The 10,000-nt window shown below is 42.8% G+C and overlaps 1 protein-coding gene across 2 annotated transcripts in view; it reads left to right on the forward strand.

Annotated features, from left to right (window-relative positions):
* LOC310956712 (transcription factor COE1-like) overlaps window positions 1-10,000 on the forward strand; it is a 93,799-nt gene that overhangs the window by 24,008 nt on the left and 59,791 nt on the right. The window lies entirely within an intron of this gene.

The raw sequence follows: 10,000 nt of genomic DNA on the forward strand, positions 1-10,000 counted from the left end.
AGTGGCAGTTTAAATCACGTGACCGTTCTATTTAAAGGTTGTGAAACAGTAATGTTGTGAAAAGGAAATACTTCAGTTTAATCAACAAAACACTTGGTTAAGGTCAGGAAAAGATCATGGATTGGCTTAAAATGAGTCATGGACGTAGCTGCATTATGGACTTAGGTCTGTAACAAAGAACTTTTTCAAAGAAGAAAAAGTAAATGTCGACATTTGGTTTCACACAGGTTACAAACACCAGTCTCCTGGGTGAACGTCCTGTGTTTGTTTGACCTGTCCATCCACCATAACCTTCCTCTCTATGTGGACTTTGGGGCTGTTATACTATGTCATCTGACTTCCTCCTCTGCTCCTATCATAGTTTCTACGGCTGCTAGAGGTGGCTGCCTGACAACAAATGTAAATATGAGTTGCTTCTTGCATAATTGGGTTGAAAGACTGTTGGGATAAAGCCTACCATTGACCACCTATTTCAGACGAAATTCTCCTCCCCTTCCACGATCTCCGCTATCTGTTTCACAAGATCACGATCGCTGGAACCGGAGCCTAGAGCGGCCTCAAAACCAGTTATGATTGGTTTAAAGAAATACAAACAAGCCAAACACATTATTCTCCTGTAGCAGAATGTTAGCTCCTGCAGCCAAACCTTTTTCCAGCGCTGACATAGCACTGTGCAGATTGGTCTGTCAGTGCAAGACTATTAGTCAACGCATTCTCATGAACAGGCTTGTATGATATCGTACGAAAAGTTGTGCACAAAACTTTGTATGATATCTTACGAAACCGCGAATGGAAACAGGCAACAGGAAGCGCACCTCGCTCACCTGGGTCAAAGTCTCGTGTTTTATACTATAGTCCTTGTGTCTTATACTACATCACCTGCTTTTAATATATTGAATACCCACAAAATAAATACCAGGAATACACACAAATTACTATGCATTAGATTTAAAAACAAATTCATGACAACAGCCATTTTCATGTGGCAACTCAACAATGTTTTATTTATTTTATGTGACAAAGCCTCAAATCCACCATAAATGTGACTACCAATATGATTATTCTTTTTATTAGTCTCGCTATAGACATGGCTCAATGTCAGTCAGTCCACCACCACCGTCATTCTTAATCCTGCCTCCAAAACCTCTGATTGGCCCAGTTCTTTCACCCATGGAAACAGCCACCAAAAAGCACAAAAAAACAGACCTATTTGAAAAACTGGGATATGTGTGCAGTGTATCAGAGGTCTGCAACCAGGCTATGGTACAGCGCTCCACGGATTTATAGACCTGGCACTGTGCATCAGAAATCATTTCAAGCCAAGTATTACAGTTTAGTGGATTTTGTATCATGTACTGTAGGCAGTGTGGAACAGGAGAAATGGTTGTATAAATATATATATCAATCATTTCCATTTAGTTAACTGACTAATTAGCTGACTGACTAATTAACCTACTGACTGACAGATTTACCGACTTGTGTGATTGATCAACAAACTTACTGACTGACTGACTCAGTGAGTGATTGTCTACCCTACAATTGGACTGGAGGACTTCACTGGCAATCTAACAAAATTAGCTGATGTGTGTGTGTGTGTGTGTGTGTGTGTGTGTGTGTGTGTGTGTGTGTGTGTGTGTGTGTGTGTGTGTGTGTGTGTGTGTGTGTGTGTGTGTGTGTGTGTGTGTGTGTGTGTGTGTGTGTGTGTGTGTGTGTGTGTGTGTGTGTGTGTGTGTGTGTGTGTGTGTGTGTGTCTGTGTGTGTGTGTGTCTGTGTGTTTGTGTGTGTTTTATATGGATAACCTCCTTGTTGGACGATGAGACTGTGGTTAGAAGCCTCTGTGTACCTACACACAGAAATCTCTCTCACTATGCACCCATTACTGGACAGCCATTAGTCTCTCCTCTCTCTCTCTCTCTCTCTCTCTCTCTCTCTCTCTTTCTCTCTCTCTCTCTCTCTCTCTCTATCACACACACACACACACACACACACGGTATTAAGGGGAAAAGTACAGAGCAGCTCATTCACGATAGGTGGTTGGTGGTGGTGTGTGTGCATGTGTTTGTGAATATCTTAAGCTCTGTCATTAAAAAGCAAACACATTTAGTTGATCTGGAAACTCCCTGCAGACTACACAAACACACACACACACTGATGGGAAGGGAAATTTTCCCCTTACCACAAAGTGAGCTGGTGGTTGAGGTGTTTTGGGAGCCGAGCAAGAGTGTGTTTACCTACTGTAAGAGAGTTTGTACAACTGTAAAAAGGAATTTGAGGAGAGGAGAGGAGAGGAGAGGAGAGTGAAAATATGCCAGCCATGCATCATTTCATTATTAATAGCCGTGTCGGAATAAAAATGCTAACCTTGTCTGATCTAACGGACGGCTGAGTCTGCAAGCACTACACTCCTGTGTGTATGTGTGTGTGTGTGTGTGTCTGCGTGGTGGGGGACACTAGTCCACAATGAGGTCTTGTTTCCCTTTGTTAGGACTGTGCAGGGCGAGCTGGTGAAGTCATTGTAACCCATACAGGTATAAATATCTGTGTGTGCATGTGTGTGTGTTGGGGCGGTGTTTCCCGTGCAGAGCAGGCCAGGAAGAGAGCACCAGTGTCCTGCTGAGAGTGGCATTGTTATCTACCTTCTAACACACACACACACACACACACACACACACACACACACACACACACACACACACACACACACACACACACACACACACACACATACAAATGCATCACCACTCCCACCCACAATGAGCTGCCTGATCTGCACACCGTCTGTGTCGCCATAGTAACACAAAGCACACGCCTAAACAACAACAAACACTGTTTTGCACAGCCATAGACAAAAAACATATCCCCCAACACACACACACACACACACACACACACACACACACACACACACACACATACACACACACTTACACACACACTTACACACATTCAGTAGTATAACATACATGTTCATGTGAAATGGACTGTCCTTTCTGAGACATGTTATTGTTATTTCTGCTCTGTTGTGCAGCTAAAAAGTGCAAAGCTGAGACACACACAAGCACGCACACTCACACACTCATGCACACAAACACACACACACACACAGAGGTAGGCGAATGCAGTCCTATGGAACTGCGGAGGTGTAATCTGTCAGACAGGAAGCTAGCGGGGTCAGAGGTCACCAAGCACTAATCGATTAGCCGTCAGTTAGTGCCGCGCTCGAGAGGAGAGCACAGCTGAGGCCAGCTCTTCCACAGTGTGTGTGTGTGTGTGTGTGTGTGTGTGTGTGTGTGTGTGTGTGTGTGTGTGTGTGTGTGTGTGTGTGTGTGTGTGTGTGTGTGTGTGTGTGTGTGTGTGTGTGTGTGTGTGTGTCTGTGTCTGTGTCTGTGTCTGTGTCTGTGTCTGTGTGTCTGTGTGTGTTTCACGCCAAAGTGTTCAGGTTTTTGAGTTTGTATGTTCCCATTAGGAATGTGCATTTGTGTATTGTGACAACACTGCGTGGGTGTGTGTATTTCTTGGACTTATTGATCACAGAGAACTGAAGTTTCGGTCTGACCCTCTGAGGTTAAATGCTGCTCTCTCCCTCTTCCTCCCATTCTTTCTCTCCCTCTCTCCCTCTCCCTCTCTGTATCTTTCTCCGAGCACAGAAGGAGCGTTAGAAACACTTGAACTCAGGGCACGCTGTGTAGGTGTTTTCCAGTTTAAGTGTCGAACCCTCTGCTATCATCTGGGTGTTTATTTAAAATGAAAGACAGTTCCTGTAAATCTGCATTTCTTCTCCATGACCTGTGGCTTTGGCATAAATATAACTAGTCTTCTTGGAGTATTTATAATGCACGCTTTTATGAGAAACTGCCCCGAAAGCCAAGAGGTGATGGCAACTTGGTGGTTTTGTTGCTTGTGCTGATGGACAGAGGAAGAGTTTCCAAACCGCACCATAGTGATGTTTACACAAAATAATATTTGATGATGTCCAATAATCACAGGAAAGTATTTTTTCTAATTAAGATGAGAAATAAGAAATATGCTTGTTTGCTCTTTGGTGGAAAATAAGACGAGTAGATTGATACCGTTGGCATATCTGTCTGAAGCTATAGCCAGTTGGCTTAGTTCAGAATAAAGACTGGAAACTGGGAGAAACAGCAAGCCTGGCTCGGTCCAAGAGTAACAAAAACCCACCCATTAGCACCTCATAAAGCTCACTAATTAACACATCACATCTCATTTGGTTTGTCCACACAAAAGTGTAAAAACGTCAGTTTGCCGTTTTATGGGGTTATGCGTTTGTTTGCTCCGACCAGTTTCCAATTGTATAACTATTCATTTAAAAGAAAACAGTAGCATGTCTGCCTTGAAACATCGTCCTGGTTACAGTGTATGAAATCTAAACCTCACTGTTTTGGGTGGAATAGAACTGTATATCCTAAAATATACTATGCAAATTGTTAAAATGAGCATCTTTGGCCGACATTTACTTTTGGATGAATAACTTTATGTCTTATATTATGCAATTTTATATTATCTTAGGAAAAAAACGTCTCTCTGATAAAGATACAGCACTCACAGGAGTGCATGTTTGCAGCATGAGAAGTGCTCATAATGACGAAACACGGGAGTAAACACTGAAATTTCCCACTGGCTGAACATGTTTGAAATGCATCTTCAAGCATTGGGATTACCTTGCGTGTTGCAAAGCAAAGAAGTCTCATATAAGTCCTATTGAAGATACGGTGTGTACTTTAATCATGTGTTTTTCAAGTACTGATTAATTTCAAGTAGTGTGTTTCCCTTTATGTGGTGTGTATGTTCCAGACATACCCTGGATTTTACATTAATTATTGTCTAACTATGGACCATATTCTCCATTCAGATGTGTTGTGTGAGTCTGTGTCCCTCATGTCCTCATGTCTGTGTCCCTGTGTCTAATGGTGAGTCCCTCCCAGTCAGCGGGTCTCATGGGAGGCTGGTAGGTGAGAGTAAGAGAGAGAGACATCAGGGGATTAGTTTTTAGAAGGTGACTACCTCATTATAACACGACATGTTATATGGATATATATATATATATATATATAGTGTGTGTGTGTGTGTATGTGCGTGTGTGTGCGTGTGTGTTCGTGTGTGTGTGCGTGTGTGTGTGCGTGTGTGTGTGTGTGTGTGTGTGTGTGTGTGTGTGTGTGTGTGTGTGTTTCGTAATGATACTCAGAGTTTCTTCCTTTGGGAGCAGGAGTGTTTGTTGTCTCTCTCCAGAGACCGAGCTTCTGACCTTTCACCTACCTAACTACCCCCAAACCTACGTACCTTAGATTTCCCTGCTTTGAGATACCAGTGGCCTTTCCCCAAACCACACACACACACACACACACACACACACACACACACACACACACACACACACACACACACACACACACACACAAATGAAGAAATATTAATTTCATGTCTTAGGAACGATTTTGGAACAACTGCAGCTGAAAGTCAGATTTATCCCTTTCAGTAACTATATGTTCATTTTGTGTATACGTGCGTGTGGCGGCTGTTAAGCAGTAACAGATATCCTGAGTGCGCTGCGTGGCGATGCTGTCATTACCGTTGTGTTTCTCCGCTGATGTGTCACAGCTGATGTCACACGCTCAATTGGCCCCGCCGACAGCCGCCATCACTCAGGCTGTTTACTGCACTTTTACTACAGTTATCACTCACTCGCTGTCGCCACTGGACGCCCTGCAATGATGCTGAAACCATGCGCTGAGATAACACCAGAGGCGTACCAGCCTTCACACACACACACACACACACACACACACACACATGCAAGCACACATACACACACACACATACACACACCGTGGTGGCTGCTTGTGCTCTTTGTCTTTCCAATCAACGCACGGAAACACTCATTTAGGCAGGAGTGTGTGTTTGTGTGTGAGGTTGGAGCAGTTAGAGGAAAAGAGGGAAAGTGGGTAACAGGTCTAACACAAAACATATGTGGTGGATTCAGTGTTGTTGTTGTTTTTAATGTGACTTTATATATTTCTTGCGTCCTCGTAGATTTTATGAAAGTGTTTGTGTGTGTGTATTCTGGAGTGCGTGTCTATGAAGGAGTGCGAATCAACTTCTGTGTTTATTATGGGTGCACATGTTGGTGTGCATTTAAGTGTAAAACCGTATATGTGTGTGTGTGTGTGTGTGTGTGTGTGTGTGTGTGTGTGTGTGTGTGTGTGTGTGTGTGTGTGTGTGTGTGTGTGTGTGTATGTATGTGTGTGTGTGTGTGTGTGTATGAGTGTGTGTGAGAATCTGGGTTATGCTTCTTATTTCCACATGATTAACTAACTCACGTCTCTGAGACGGTTCCCTCCACCTCGGCCCGTGCCTACCCATAAGGCCGCGTGTCAGTGGGGAGCGCTTGATTTATGCTGGATGAATATGTAACGAGAGGTTGTAAATTCACCAGCCGGGGCTACATGCATCACTATTCTGCACTGTCGTAATTTAGGTGCCACCCGCATATCTGAGATGCTAATGGGTTAAATTACTGGGTTAGTTCTGGAGATTTATACCCAGCTAACGAGAGTGGCGCTAAGGGAGAGGGATGAGGGAGGGGATAACTAGGGGGTGGGGTGGGGGAGGCCGGTTGGAAAAGCAAGGGAGGGTCGAAAAAGAAGGCTTTAATAAAGAGTGGAGGGGGAGGAGAGGAGGAGCACGACGGGGCAGAGGTGGAGGGAGGGCATGAGAGGAAAGACAACCACATGAGAGGTTTGGACTAAGGGAGAGCACCTGAGCCTAAAAATAGAATCTTAAAAGAACTTTATTTTAGTTTGGATGTGAAACAAGCATTTAGTGTTGTCACAACTCCACAAGCATGTCCTCTTTTTCTACTGTCCACCTGGCTCAGAGGGAAAAAATGCTCGGTTGAGAGTCATGTTTCTGTCCTACTCAAGTACGTAACATCCGGTTGGTGACACTCTCCGGTCAGCTCTCTCTCGTTGCCTATTGCAGGTTTCTTTTCCTTTTACACTACAGGATTTCAAGCCGTGTGTTTGATCATTCTGGAGGTTTATATAAGAGCTAACAAGAGTGGCACAAGGGGAAGAAGAATTCCTTTATTAGTCCCGCAAATGGGGAAATTCAATTTTCACTCTATTATATTTCATTTAACACACTCACGGGCCCGAATTACACAGAACCTATATACATGCAACCAATGGAGAGATGTTAGAACTTGGGGGTTCGGTGCCTTGCTCAACAGCACCTCGGCAGTGCCCAGGAGATGAACTGGCACCTCTCCATCCACCAGTCCACACTCCATTCATGGTCCACACAGGGACTCGAACCAGCAACCCTCCAGTTCCCAGCCCAGTCACCTATGGACTGAGCTACTGCCGCCCTGGAGAGCGATATTAAACATGTTTGATATTTAAAATTTGACACAGTTCACTGTCTGTAAAGCCCTCACATAGTACTGGATCTGATTTGGGCAGATAATTAGAAGCGCCCCCCGTGATTGTTGGGAGGAGCGAATCGGATCCAAAATCGGTCCAATTGTCCTCTATTGTGCACCAGGCATAACATGCCAGAGAGTCTCTCATGAAAAAGCCCATTGGTAGTGTTTGTGATTTGCTCAACAGCAACTTCACAAAAGCAACAGTGACCTACAAACGAAGACATTGGTATACATATTAGTGTCTTACAAAGCGTTGTGGCGAACAGCTGCTAGCTCTGTTTTGGTTTCCATCGACTTCTGAGAGAAATACGTTGTTGCTAGATGCTCCACCGTGTTCACTAGTGAGTCACCAACTTTGTTGGAGTTTTTTGTTGTTGAAAACCTTCTGCTGCTGTAAACCAGGCAGAGGAGAGTAGTGAGACTTAACTAAAAAAAAAAGAAGTTTTTTAGCCTTGAAAAGCGCTTGTCATATTGTTCTGAGGACTTGTTGACAGCTCCTCATGCTAACCTGCTGCTCTTGTATTCATCCCTAAGTATTTGGGCCCATGGTGTAATCAAACTGTGACAAACACAAAGGGGGGAATTTTCTGATATTAAAATTTTGCCTGTTGTGAGAATCAGCGGATGAATGAAACTGGCGTCAGACATCAACTTGTAATGTTCAGGCAGTTCTTTTCTCTGCAGCAGGGTGGATGGAAATTATCGACGCAAATTAACGAATGCACACAAACTAACACACACATACACTTAACGACAATACACAGTATATCTTGTCCTTTCTCTCTCTCTCTCTCTCTCTCTCTCTCTCTCTCTCTCTCTCTCTCTCTCTCTCTCTCTCTCTCTCTCTCTCTCTCTCTCTCTCTCTCTCTCTCTCTCTCTCTCTCTACCATCTGTCTGCACTCAGTGCCAGCCGGTAATTAGTCCTTGTAAAGTCAGTGTAGTGAGGAGTCCCTGTGTTTGGATACTGCTGTCTAGTCAAACACTGGGGAAGGAGTGTGGGGGGGCGCTAACAGCCTGTGTTTTATCTGTCAAGTTTGCTGCTGTTACGCAACACACCTCAGGTTTACGATTAAATCTCAGGAGAGTGGTGTGACTTTATTTACACCACTCTAGATCTCTAGATTTACACTCCACTTTAGATCGGTTTGTTTTCCCACACATAAATGAGAGAGATTATGTGATTTTTTTTTTTTTTAAATGTGTGTTTTATTTTATGCTAATTATTGGCTTTGAACTTGTTGTCCATGTTGAGTATCTGTTTATTTACATGCTGGTTGTATTTCACAAAAAGGAGCCAGTAAAACATTAAACATACCTGCTTTATGTGGTGTTAGGGGCACTTAATACAATAACAAAAGTCTGACTGAACACAGTTATTACAAATTTATTATAAAATACACAGTAATAAAATCGGTGAGCATTTTCCGTTTTGTTTTGCAAAAGAAAAGAGGCTCAAAAGTCATATTGATACATAACTACGTACATTTCAGAGTGTTAAAGTATATCTAATATATATAATATATCATCAATTTCTATAGTGTATTTTATGACAATATGTTTCTTGAAAGTATCTTAAATATCACACAAAGAAAAGGCCATATAATGTCTAATTTACTCAAGCAATTATGAATCAGGTCAACAGAAGTGTAGTAGTTTTGTTTCTTTTTGTACTGCTACTTATGTCCAACATGTCGGACATCAAGGCCCAGAAACATCACCTCCTGTTGTACTCTCATGATGCTCGTTTAGTCTGGGAAAACTAGACGTAGCATGTTTTTGGCAGCCTTTCCTCTATATATTTTTAATTAGTGTTTTAATTAGTCTCACAGGAAAACTCTGAAAATTCCACCTTGATCCTTATTTTCATAGTTTTCTGATCTTTTTTGTTGCTTACGCTACAGGACTCCACCGTGGTTGTTGTCTGCCACAATCACAACACCAACGTGTATCAGTATAATGCGATAGTTCATAGGAATTTTGCTCAAAATGAATAAAAACAAAATTTAATTAGATCGTTAAAGTCAAATTCCAGGTCAGAATACTTCAAAAATCTTGAAACAGAGGAATAAGAGGGTAGGGACGTGGTAACTGCATGACATACGGTATGTCTCATTTCCACTGCATGGTTCAGCTCAGCTTGACTTTTAGTGCCAGGTCCTTTTCTCTTTTCTCACTGCAGACAGTACCCCCTCAGTGTCAGCGGGATTGTTAGTTAATAGAAAATGTTGTGAAATCATCCTCAACACGACACTTTCCCCCGCAAACAAAGCAGAACGTCTGCACTTCATAAATATTACGGTGTATGTGTGGTGGGGTGGTACAGCATAGTAGTTTTCAGACACACATTTTAGTGTACTGTTTAGCTGTAATGTGAGAAATTGTGTTGCTCTGATTGGTTGTAGGTCATGTTTCATGGCTCTGATTGGTCTATCCAGTTGTGTCCAGAAGAAGTTTGCTTTGCACTGTTGATAACGCCCCTCTGGAAATCTACAGTGAAATGAGATGGCCCGGACTAAGATGCATTTGTGAGTAGTTCACAACCTTTGCTAATGGAAAACC

Source organism: Echiichthys vipera (genome assembly GCF_963691815.1).
Source record: "Echiichthys vipera genome assembly, chromosome: 14".
NCBI classification, from domain to species: Eukaryota; Metazoa; Chordata; class Actinopteri; order Perciformes; family Trachinidae; genus Echiichthys; species Echiichthys vipera.